The following is a 10,399-nucleotide window of genomic DNA, read 5'->3' as shown; positions in this document are numbered from 1 at the left end:
TTGACATGGAACTCAAAGAGTCTTCCTCCGTCTCCATCCTCTTGACATGGAACTCAGAGTCTTCCTCCGTCTCCATCCTCTTGACATGGAACTCAGAGTCTTCCTCCATCTCCATCCTCTTGACATGGAACTCAGAGTCTTCCTCCGTCTCCATCCTCTTGACATGGAACTCAAAGAGTCTTCCTCCGTCTCCATCCTCTTGACATGGAACTCAAAGAGTCTTCCTCCGTCTCCATCCTCTTGACATGGAACTCAGAGTCTTCCTCCGTCTCCTTCCTCTTGACATGGAACTCAAAGAGTCTTCCTCCGTCTCCATCCTCTTGACATGGAACTCAAAGAGTCTTCCTCCGTCTCCATCCTCTTGACATGGAACTCAGAGTCTTCCTCCGTCTCCATCCTCTTGACATGGAACTCAGAGTCTTCCTCCGTCTCCATCCTCTTGACATGGAACTCAGAGTCTTCCTCCGTCTCCATCCTCTTGGCATGGAACTCAGAGTCTTCCTCCGTCTCCACCCTCTTGACATGGAACTCAGTCTTCCTCCGTCTCCATCCTCTTGACATGGAACTCAGAGTCTTCCTCTGTCTCCATCCTCTTGACATGGAACTCAGAGTCTTCCTCCGTCTCCTTCCTCTTGACATGGAACTCAGAGTCTTCCTCCGTCTCCATCCTCTTGACATGGAACTCAGAGTCTTCCTCCGTCTCCATCCTCTTGATGTAACAGTATATCTTTAAACCGTCCCCTCGCCCCGACACGGGCGCGAACCAGGGACCCTCTGCACACATCAACAACTGACACCCACGAAGCGTCGTTACCCATCGCTCCACAAAAGCCGCAGCCCTTGCAGAGCAAGGGGAAACCCTACTTAAGTATCAGAGCAAGTGACGTAACTGATTGAAATGCTAGTAGAGCGTACCCGCTAACTAGCTAGCCATTTCACATCCGTTACATTGACATGGAACTCAAAGTCTTCCTCCGTCTCCATCCTCTTGACATGGAACTCAAAGTCTTCCTCCGTCTCCATCCTCTTGACATGGAACTCAGAGTCTTCCTCTGTCTCCATCCTCTTGACATGGAACTCAGAGTCTTCCTCCGTCTCCATCCTCTTGACATGGAACTCAGAGTCTTCCTCCGTCTCCATCCTCTTGACATGGAACTCAGAGTCTTCCTCCGTCTCCATCCTCTTGACATGGAACTCAGAGTCTTCCTCCGTCTCCATCCTCTTGACATGGAACTCAAAGTCTTCCTCCGTCTCCATCCTCTTGACATGGAACTCAAAGTCTTCCTCCGTCTCCATCCTCTTGACATGGAACTCAAAGAGTCTTCCTCCGTCTCCATCCTCTTGACATGGAACTCAGAGTCTTCCTCCGTCTCCATCCTCTTGACATGGAACTCAGAGTCTTCCTCCGTCTCCATCCTCTTGACATGGAACTCAGAGTCTTCCTCCATCTCCATCCTCTTGACATGGAACTCAGAGTCTTCCTCCGTCTCCATCCTCTTGACATGGAACTCAGAGTCTTCCTCCATCTCCATCCTCTTGACATGGAACTCAACGTCTTCCTCCGTCTCCATCTTCTTGACATGGAACTCAAAGAGTCTTCCTCCGTCTCCATCCTCTTGACATGGAACTCAGAGTCTTCCTCCGTCTCCATCCTCTTGACATGGAACTCAGAGTCTTCCTCCATCTCCATCCTCTTGACATGGAACTCAGAGTCTTCCTCCGTCTCCATCCTCTTGACATGGAACTCAAAGAGTCTTCCTCCGTCTCCATCCTCTTGACATGGAACTCAAAGAGTCTTCCTCCGTCTCCATCCTCTTGACATGGAACTCAGAGTCTTCCTCCGTCTCCTTCCTCTTGACATGGAACTCAAAGAGTCTTCCTCCGTCTCCATCCTCTTGACATGGAACTCAAAGAGTCTTCCTCCGTCTCCATCCTCTTGACATGGAACTCAGAGTCTTCCTCCGTCTCCATCCTCTTGACATGGAACTCAGAGTCTTCCTCCGTCTCCATCCTCTTGACATGGAACTCAGAGTCTTCCTCCGTCTCCATCCTCTTGGCATGGAACTCAGAGTCTTCCTCCGTCTCCACCCTCTTGACATGGAACTCAGTCTTCCTCCGTCTCCATCCTCTTGACATGGAACTCAGAGTCTTCCTCTGTCTCCATCCTCTTGACATGGAACTCAGAGTCTTCCTCCATCTCCTTCCTCTTGACATGGAACTCAGAGTCTTCCTCCGTCTCCATCCTCTTGACATGGAACTCAGAGTCTTCCTCCGTCTCCATCCTCTTGATGTAACAGTATATCTTTAAACCGTCCCCTCGCCCCGACACGGGCGCGAACCAGGGACCCTCTGCACACATCAACAACTGACACCCACGAAGCGTCGTTACCCATCGCTCCACAAAAGCCGCAGCCCTTGCAGAGCAAGGGGAAACCCTACTTAAGTATCAGAGCAAGTGACGTAACTGATTGAAATGCTAGTAGAGCGTACCCGCTAACTAGCTAGCCATTTCACATCCGTTACATTGACATGGAACTCAAAGTCTTCCTCCGTCTCCATCCTCTTGACATGGAACTCAAAGTCTTCCTCCGTCTCCATCCTCTTGACATGGAACTCAGAGTCTTCCTCTGTCTCCATCCTCTTGACATGGAACTCAGAGTCTTCCTCCGTCTCCATCCTCTTGACATGGAACTCAGAGTCTTCCTCCGTCTCCATCCTCTTGACATGGAACTCAGAGTCTTCCTCCGTCTCCATCCTCTTGACATGGAACTCAGAGTCTTCCTCCGTCTCCATCCTCTTGACATGGAACTCAAAGTCTTCCTCCGTCTCCATCCTCTTGACATGGAACTCAAAGTCTTCCTCCGTCTCCATCCTCTTGACATGGAACTCAACGTCTTCCTCCGTCTCCATCCTCTTGACATGGAACTCAAAGTCTTCCTCCGTCTCCATCCTCTTGACATGGAACTCAGAGTCTTCCTCCGTCTCCATCCTCTTGACATGGAACTCAGAGTCTTCCTCCGTCTCCATCCTCTTGACATGGAACTCAGAGTCTTCCTCCATCTCCATCCTCTTGACATGGAACTCAGAGTCTTCCTCCGTCTCCATCCTCTTGACATGGAACTCAGAGTCTTCCTCCGTCTCCATCCTCTTGACATGGAACTCAAAGAGTCTTCCTCCGTCTCCATCCTCTTGACATGGAACTCAGAGTCTTCCTCCGTCTCCATCCTCTTGACATGGAACTCAGAGTCTTCCTCCGTCTCCATCCTCTTGACATGGAACTCAGAGTCTTCCTCCGTCTCCATCCTCTTGACATGGAACTCAAAGTCTTCCTCCGTCTCCATCCTCTTGACATGGAACTCAGAGTCTTCCTCCGTCTCCATCCTCTTGACATGGAACTCAGAGTCTTCCTCCGTCTCCTTCCTCTTGACATGGAACTCAAAGTCTTCCTCCGTCTCCATCCTCTTGACATGGAACTCAGAGTCTTCCTCCGTCTCCATCCTCTTGACATGGAACTCAGAGTCTTCCTCCGTCTCCTTCCTCTTGACATGGAACTCAGAGTCTTCCTCCGTCTCCATCCTCTTGATGTAACAGTATATCTTTAAACCGTCCCCTCGCCCCGACACGGGCGCGAACCAGGGACCCTCTGCACACATCAACAACTGACACCCACGAAGCGTCGTTACCCATCGCTCCACAAAAGCCGCAGCCCTTGCAGAGCAAGGGGAAACCCTACTTAAGTCTCAGAGCAAGTGACGTAACTGATTGAAATGCTAGTAGCGCGTACCCGCTAACTAGCTAGCCATTTCACATCCGTTACATTGACATGGAACTCAAAGTCTTCCTCCGTCTCCATCCTCTTGACATGGAACTCAAAGTCTTCCTCCGTCTCCATCCTCTTGACATGGAACTCAGAGTCTTCCTCTGTCTCCATCCTCTTGACATGGAACTCAGAGTCTTCCTCCGTCTCCATCCTCTTGACATGGAACTCAGAGTCTTCCTCCGTCTCCATCCTCTTGACATGGAACTCAGAGTCTTCCTCCGTCTCCATCCTCTTGACATGGAACTCAGAGTCTTCCTCCGTCTCCATCCTCTTGACATGGAACTCAAAGTCTTCCTCCGTCTCCATCCTCTTGACATGGAACTCAAAGTCTTCCTCCGTCTCCTTCCTCTTGACATGGAACTCAGAGTCTTCCTCCGTCTCCATCCTCTTGACATGGAACTCAACGTCTTCCTCCGTCTCCATCCTCTTGACATGGAACTCAAAGTCTTCCTCCGTCTCCATCCTCTTGACATGGAACTCAGAGTCTTCCTCCGTCTCCATCCTCTTGACATGGAACTCAGAGTCTTCCTCCGTCTCCATCCTCTTGACATGGAACTCAGAGTCTTCCTCCATCTCCATCCTCTTGACATGGAACTCAGAGTCTTCCTCCGTCTCCATCCTCTTGACATGGAACTCAGAGTCTTCCTCCGTCTCCATCCTCTTGACATGGAACTCAAAGAGTCTTCCTCCGTCTCCATCCTCTTGACATGGAACTCAGAGTCTTCCTCCGTCTCCATCCTCTTGACATGGAACTCAGAGTCTTCCTCCGTCTCCATCCTCTTGACATGGAACTCAGAGTCTTCCTCCGTCTCCATCCTCTTGACATGGAACTCAAAGTCTTCCTCCGTCTCCATCCTCTTGACATGGAACTCAGAGTCTTCCTCCGTCTCCATCCTCTTGACATGGAACTCAGAGTCTTCCTCCGTCTCCATCCTCTTGACATGGAACTCAAAGAGTCTTCCTCCGTCTCCATCCTCTTGACATGGAACTCAGAGTCTTCCTCCGTCTCCATCCTCTTGACATGGAACTCAGAGTCTTCCTCCGTCTCCATCCTCTTGACATGGAACTCAAAGAGTCTTCCTCCGTCTCCATCCTCTTGACATGGAACTCAGAGTCTTCCTCCGTCTCCATCCTCTTGACATGGAACTCAGAGTCTTCCTCCGTCTCCATCCTCTTGACATGGAACTCAGAGTCTTCCTCCATCTCCATCCTCTTGACATGGAACTCAGAGTCTTCCTCCGTCTCCATCCTCTTGACATGGAACTCAGAGTCTTCCTCCATCTCCATCCTCTTGACATGGAACTCAACGTCTTCCTCCGTCTCCATCCTCTTGACATGGAACTCAAAGAGTCTTCCTCCGTCTCCATCCTCTTGACATGGAACTCAGAGTCTTCCTCCGTCTCCATCCTCTTGACATGGAACTCAGAGTCTTCCTCCATCTCCATCCTCTTGACATGGAACTCAGAGTCTTCCTCCGTCTCCATCCTCTTGACATGGAACTCAAAGAGTCTTCCTCCGTCTCCATCCTCTTGACATGGAACTCAAAGAGTCTTCCTCCGTCTCCATCCTCTTGACATGGAACTCAGAGTCTTCCTCCGTCTCCTTCCTCTTGACATGGAACTCAAAGAGTCTTCCTCCGTCTCCATCCTCTTGACATGGAACTCAAAGAGTCTTCCTCCGTCTCCATCCTCTTGACATGGAACTCAGAGTCTTCCTCCGTCTCCATCCTCTTGACATGGAACTCAGAGTCTTCCTCCGTCTCCATCCTCTTGACATGGAACTCAGAGTCTTCCTCCGTCTCCATCCTCTTGGCATGGAACTCAGAGTCTTCCTCCGTCTCCATCCTCTTGACATGGAACTCAGTCTTCCTCCGTCTCCATCCTCTTGACATGGAACTCAGAGTCTTCCTCTGTCTCCATCCTCTTGACATGGAACTCAGAGTCTTCCTCCGTCTCCTTCCTCTTGACATGGAACTCAGAGTCTTCCTCCGTCTCCATCCTCTCGACATGGAACTCAGAGTCTTCCTCCGTCTCCATCCTCTTGATGTAACAGTATATCTTTAAACCGTCCCCTCGCCCCGACACGGGCGCGAACCAGGGACCCTCTGCACACATCAACAACTGACACCCACGAAGCGTCGTTACCCATCGCTCCACAAAAGCCGCAGCCCTTGCAGAGCAAGGGGAAACCCTACTTAAGTCTCAGAGCAAGTGACGTAACTGATTGAAATGCTAGTAGCGCGTACCCGCTAACTAGCTAGCCATTTCACATCCGTTACATTGACATGGAACTCAAAGTCTTCCTCCGTCTCCATCCTCTTGACATGGAACTCAAAGTCTTCCTCCGTCTCCATCCTCTTGACATGGAACTCAGAGTCTTCCTCTGTCTCCATCCTCTTGACATGGAACTCAGAGTCTTCCTCCGTCTCCATCCTCTTGACATGGAACTCAGAGTCTTCCTCCGTCTCCATCCTCTTGACATGGAACTCAGAGTCTTCCTCCGTCTCCATCCTCTTGACATGGAACTCAGAGTCTTCCTCCGTCTCCATCCTCTTGACATGGAACTCAAAGTCTTCCTCCGTCTCCATCCTCTTGACATGGAACTCAAAGTCTTCCTCCGTCTCCTTCCTCTTGACATGGAACTCAGAGTCTTCCTCCGTCTCCATCCTCTTGACATGGAACTCAACGTCTTCCTCCGTCTCCATCCTCTTGACATGGAACTCAAAGTCTTCCTCCGTCTCCATCCTCTTGACATGGAACTCAGAGTCTTCCTCCGTCTCCATCCTCTTGACATGGAACTCAGAGTCTTCCTCCGTCTCCATCCTCTTGACATGGAACTCAGAGTCTTCCTCCATCTCCATCCTCTTGACATGGAACTCAGAGTCTTCCTCCGTCTCCATCCTCTTGACATGGAACTCAGAGTCTTCCTCCGTCTCCATCCTCTTGACATGGAACTCAAAGAGTCTTCCTCCGTCTCCATCCTCTTGACATGGAACTCAGAGTCTTCCTCCGTCTCCATCCTCTTGACATGGAACTCAGAGTCTTCCTCCGTCTCCATCCTCTTGACATGGAACTCAGAGTCTTCCTCCGTCTCCATCCTCTTGACATGGAACTCAAAGTCTTCCTCCGTCTCCATCCTCTTGACATGGAACTCAGAGTCTTCCTCCGTCTCCATCCTCTTGACATGGAACTCAGAGTCTTCCTCCGTCTCCATCCTCTTGACATGGAACTCAAAGAGTCTTCCTCCGTCTCCATCCTCTTGACATGGAACTCAGAGTCTTCCTCCGTCTCCATCCTCTTGACATGGAACTCAGAGTCTTCCTCCGTCTCCATCCTCTTGACATGGAACTCAAAGAGTCTTCCTCCGTCTCCATCCTCTTGACATGGAACTCAGAGTCTTCCTCCGTCTCCATCCTCTTGACATGGAACTCAGAGTCTTCCTCCGTCTCCATCCTCTTGACATGGAACTCAGAGTCTTCCTCCATCTCCATCCTCTTGACATGGAACTCAGAGTCTTCCTCCGTCTCCATCCTCTTGACATGGAACTCAGAGTCTTCCTCCATCTCCATCCTCTTGACATGGAACTCAACGTCTTCCTCCGTCTCCATCCTCTTGACATGGAACTCAAAGAGTCTTCCTCCGTCTCCATCCTCTTGACATGGAACTCAGAGTCTTCCTCCGTCTCCATCCTCTTGACATGGAACTCAGAGTCTTCCTCCATCTCCATCCTCTTGACATGGAACTCAGAGTCTTCCTCCGTCTCCATCCTCTTGACATGGAACTCAAAGAGTCTTCCTCCGTCTCCATCCTCTTGACATGGAACTCAAAGAGTCTTCCTCCGTCTCCATCCTCTTGACATGGAACTCAGAGTCTTCCTCCGTCTCCTTCCTCTTGACATGGAACTCAAAGAGTCTTCCTCCGTCTCCATCCTCTTGACATGGAACTCAAAGAGTCTTCCTCCGTCTCCATCCTCTTGACATGGAACTCAGAGTCTTCCTCCGTCTCCATCCTCTTGACATGGAACTCAGAGTCTTCCTCCGTCTCCATCCTCTTGACATGGAACTCAGAGTCTTCCTCCGTCTCCATCCTCTTGGCATGGAACTCAGAGTCTTCCTCCGTCTCCATCCTCTTGACATGGAACTCAGTCTTCCTCCGTCTCCATCCTCTTGACATGGAACTCAGAGTCTTCCTCTGTCTCCATCCTCTTGACATGGAACTCAGAGTCTTCCTCCGTCTCCTTCCTCTTGACATGGAACTCAGAGTCTTCCTCCGTCTCCATCCTCTCGACATGGAACTCAGAGTCTTCCTCCGTCTCCATCCTCTTGATGTAACAGTATATCTTTAAACCGTCCCCTCGCCCCGACACGGGCGCGAACCAGGGACCCTCTGCACACATCAACAACTGACACCCACGAAGCGTCGTTACCCATCGCTCCACAAAAGCCGCAGCCCTTGCAGAGCAAGGGGAAACCCTACTTAAGTCTCAGAGCAAGTGACGTAACTGATTGAAATGCTAGTAGCGCGTACCCGCTAACTAGCTAGCCATTTCACATCCGTTACATTGACATGGAACTCAAAGTCTTCCTCCGTCTCCATCCTCTTGACATGGAACTCAGAGTCTTCCTCCGTCTCCATCCTCTTGACATGGAACTCAGAGTCTTCCTCCGTCTCCATCCTCTTGACATGGAACTCAGAGTCTTCCTCCGTCTCCATCCTCTTGACATGGAACTCAGAGTCTTCCTCTGTCTCCATCCTCTTGACATGGAACTCAGAGTCTTCCTCCGTCTCCATCCTCTTGACATGGAACTCAGAGTCTTCCTCCGTCTCCATCCTCTTGACATGGAACTCAGAGTCTTCCTCCGTCTCCATCCTCTTGACATGGAACTCAGAGTCTTCCTCCGTCTCCATCCTCTTGACATGGAACTCAGAGTCTTCCTCCGTCTCCATCCTCTTGACATGGAACTCAAAGAGTCTTCCTCCGTCTCCATCCTCTTGACATGGAACTCAGAGTCTTCCTCCGTCTCCATCCTCTTGACATGGAACTCAAAGTCTTCCTCCGTCTCCATCCTCTTGACATGGAACTCAGAGTCTTCCTCCGTCTCCATCCTCTTGACATGGAACTCAGAGTCTTCCTCCGTCTCCTTCCTCTTGACATGGAACTCAGAGTCTTCCTCCGTCTCCATCCTCTTGATGTAACAGTATATCTTTAAACCGTCCCCTCGCCCCGACACGGGCGCGAACCAGGGACCCTCTGCACACATCAACAACTGACACCCACGAAGCGTCGTTACCCATCGCTCCACAAAAGCCGCAGCCCTTGCAGAGCAAGGGGAAACCCTACTTAAGTCTCAGAGCAAGTGACGTAACTGATTGAAATGCTAGTAGCGCGTACCCGCTAACTAGCTAGCCATTTCACATCCGTTACATTGACATGGAACTCAAAGTCTTCCTCCGTCTCCATCCTCTTGACATGGAACTCAAAGTCTTCCTCCGTCTCCATCCTCTTGACATGGAACTCAGAGTCTTCCTCTGTCTCCATCCTCTTGACATGGAACTCAGAGTCTTCCTCCGTCTCCATCCTCTTGACATGGAACTCAGAGTCTTCCTCCGTCTCCATCCTCTTGACATGGAACTCAGAGTCTTCCTCCGTCTCCATCCTCTTGACATGGAACTCAGAGTCTTCCTCCGTCTCCATCCTCTTGACATGGAACTCAAAGTCTTCCTCCGTCTCCATCCTCTTGACATGGAACTCAAAGTCTTCCTCCGTCTCCTTCCTCTTGACATGGAACTCAGAGTCTTCCTCCGTCTCCATCCTCTTGACATGGAACTCAACGTCTTCCTCCGTCTCCATCCTCTTGACATGGAACTCAAAGTCTTCCTCCGTCTCCATCCTCTTGACATGGAACTCAGAGTCTTCCTCCGTCTCCATCCTCTTGACATGGAACTCAGAGTCTTCCTCCGTCTCCATCCTCTTGACATGGAACTCAGAGTCTTCCTCCATCTCCATCCTCTTGACATGGAACTCAGAGTCTTCCTCCGTCTCCATCCTCTTGACATGGAACTCAGAGTCTTCCTCCGTCTCCATCCTCTTGACATGGAACTCAAAGAGTCTTCCTCCGTCTCCATCCTCTTGACATGGAACTCAGAGTCTTCCTCCGTCTCCATCCTCTTGACATGGAACTCAGAGTCTTCCTCCGTCTCCATCCTCTTGACATGGAACTCAGAGTCTTCCTCCGTCTCCATCCTCTTGACATGGAACTCAAAGTCTTCCTCCGTCTCCATCCTCTTGACATGGAACTCAGAGTCTTCCTCCGTCTCCATCCTCTTGACATGGAACTCAGAGTCTTCCTCCGTCTACTTCCTCTTGACATGGAACTCAAAGTCTTCCTCCGTCTCCATCCTCTTGACATGGAACTCAGAGTCTTCCTCCGTCTCCATCCTCTTGACATGGAACTCAGAGTCTTCCTCCGTCTCCATCCTCTTGACATGGAACTCAGAGTCTTCCTCCGTCTCCATCCTCTTGACATGGAACTCAGAGTCTTCCTGCGTCTCCATCCTCTTGACATGGAACTCAGAGTCT

The sequence above is a fragment of the Salvelinus alpinus genome, chromosome 6 (assembly GCF_045679555.1).
Source record: "Salvelinus alpinus chromosome 6, SLU_Salpinus.1, whole genome shotgun sequence".
Taxonomy (NCBI): Eukaryota; Metazoa; Chordata; class Actinopteri; order Salmoniformes; family Salmonidae; genus Salvelinus; species Salvelinus alpinus.
Note: the sequence above shows the minus strand (reverse complement) of the source record.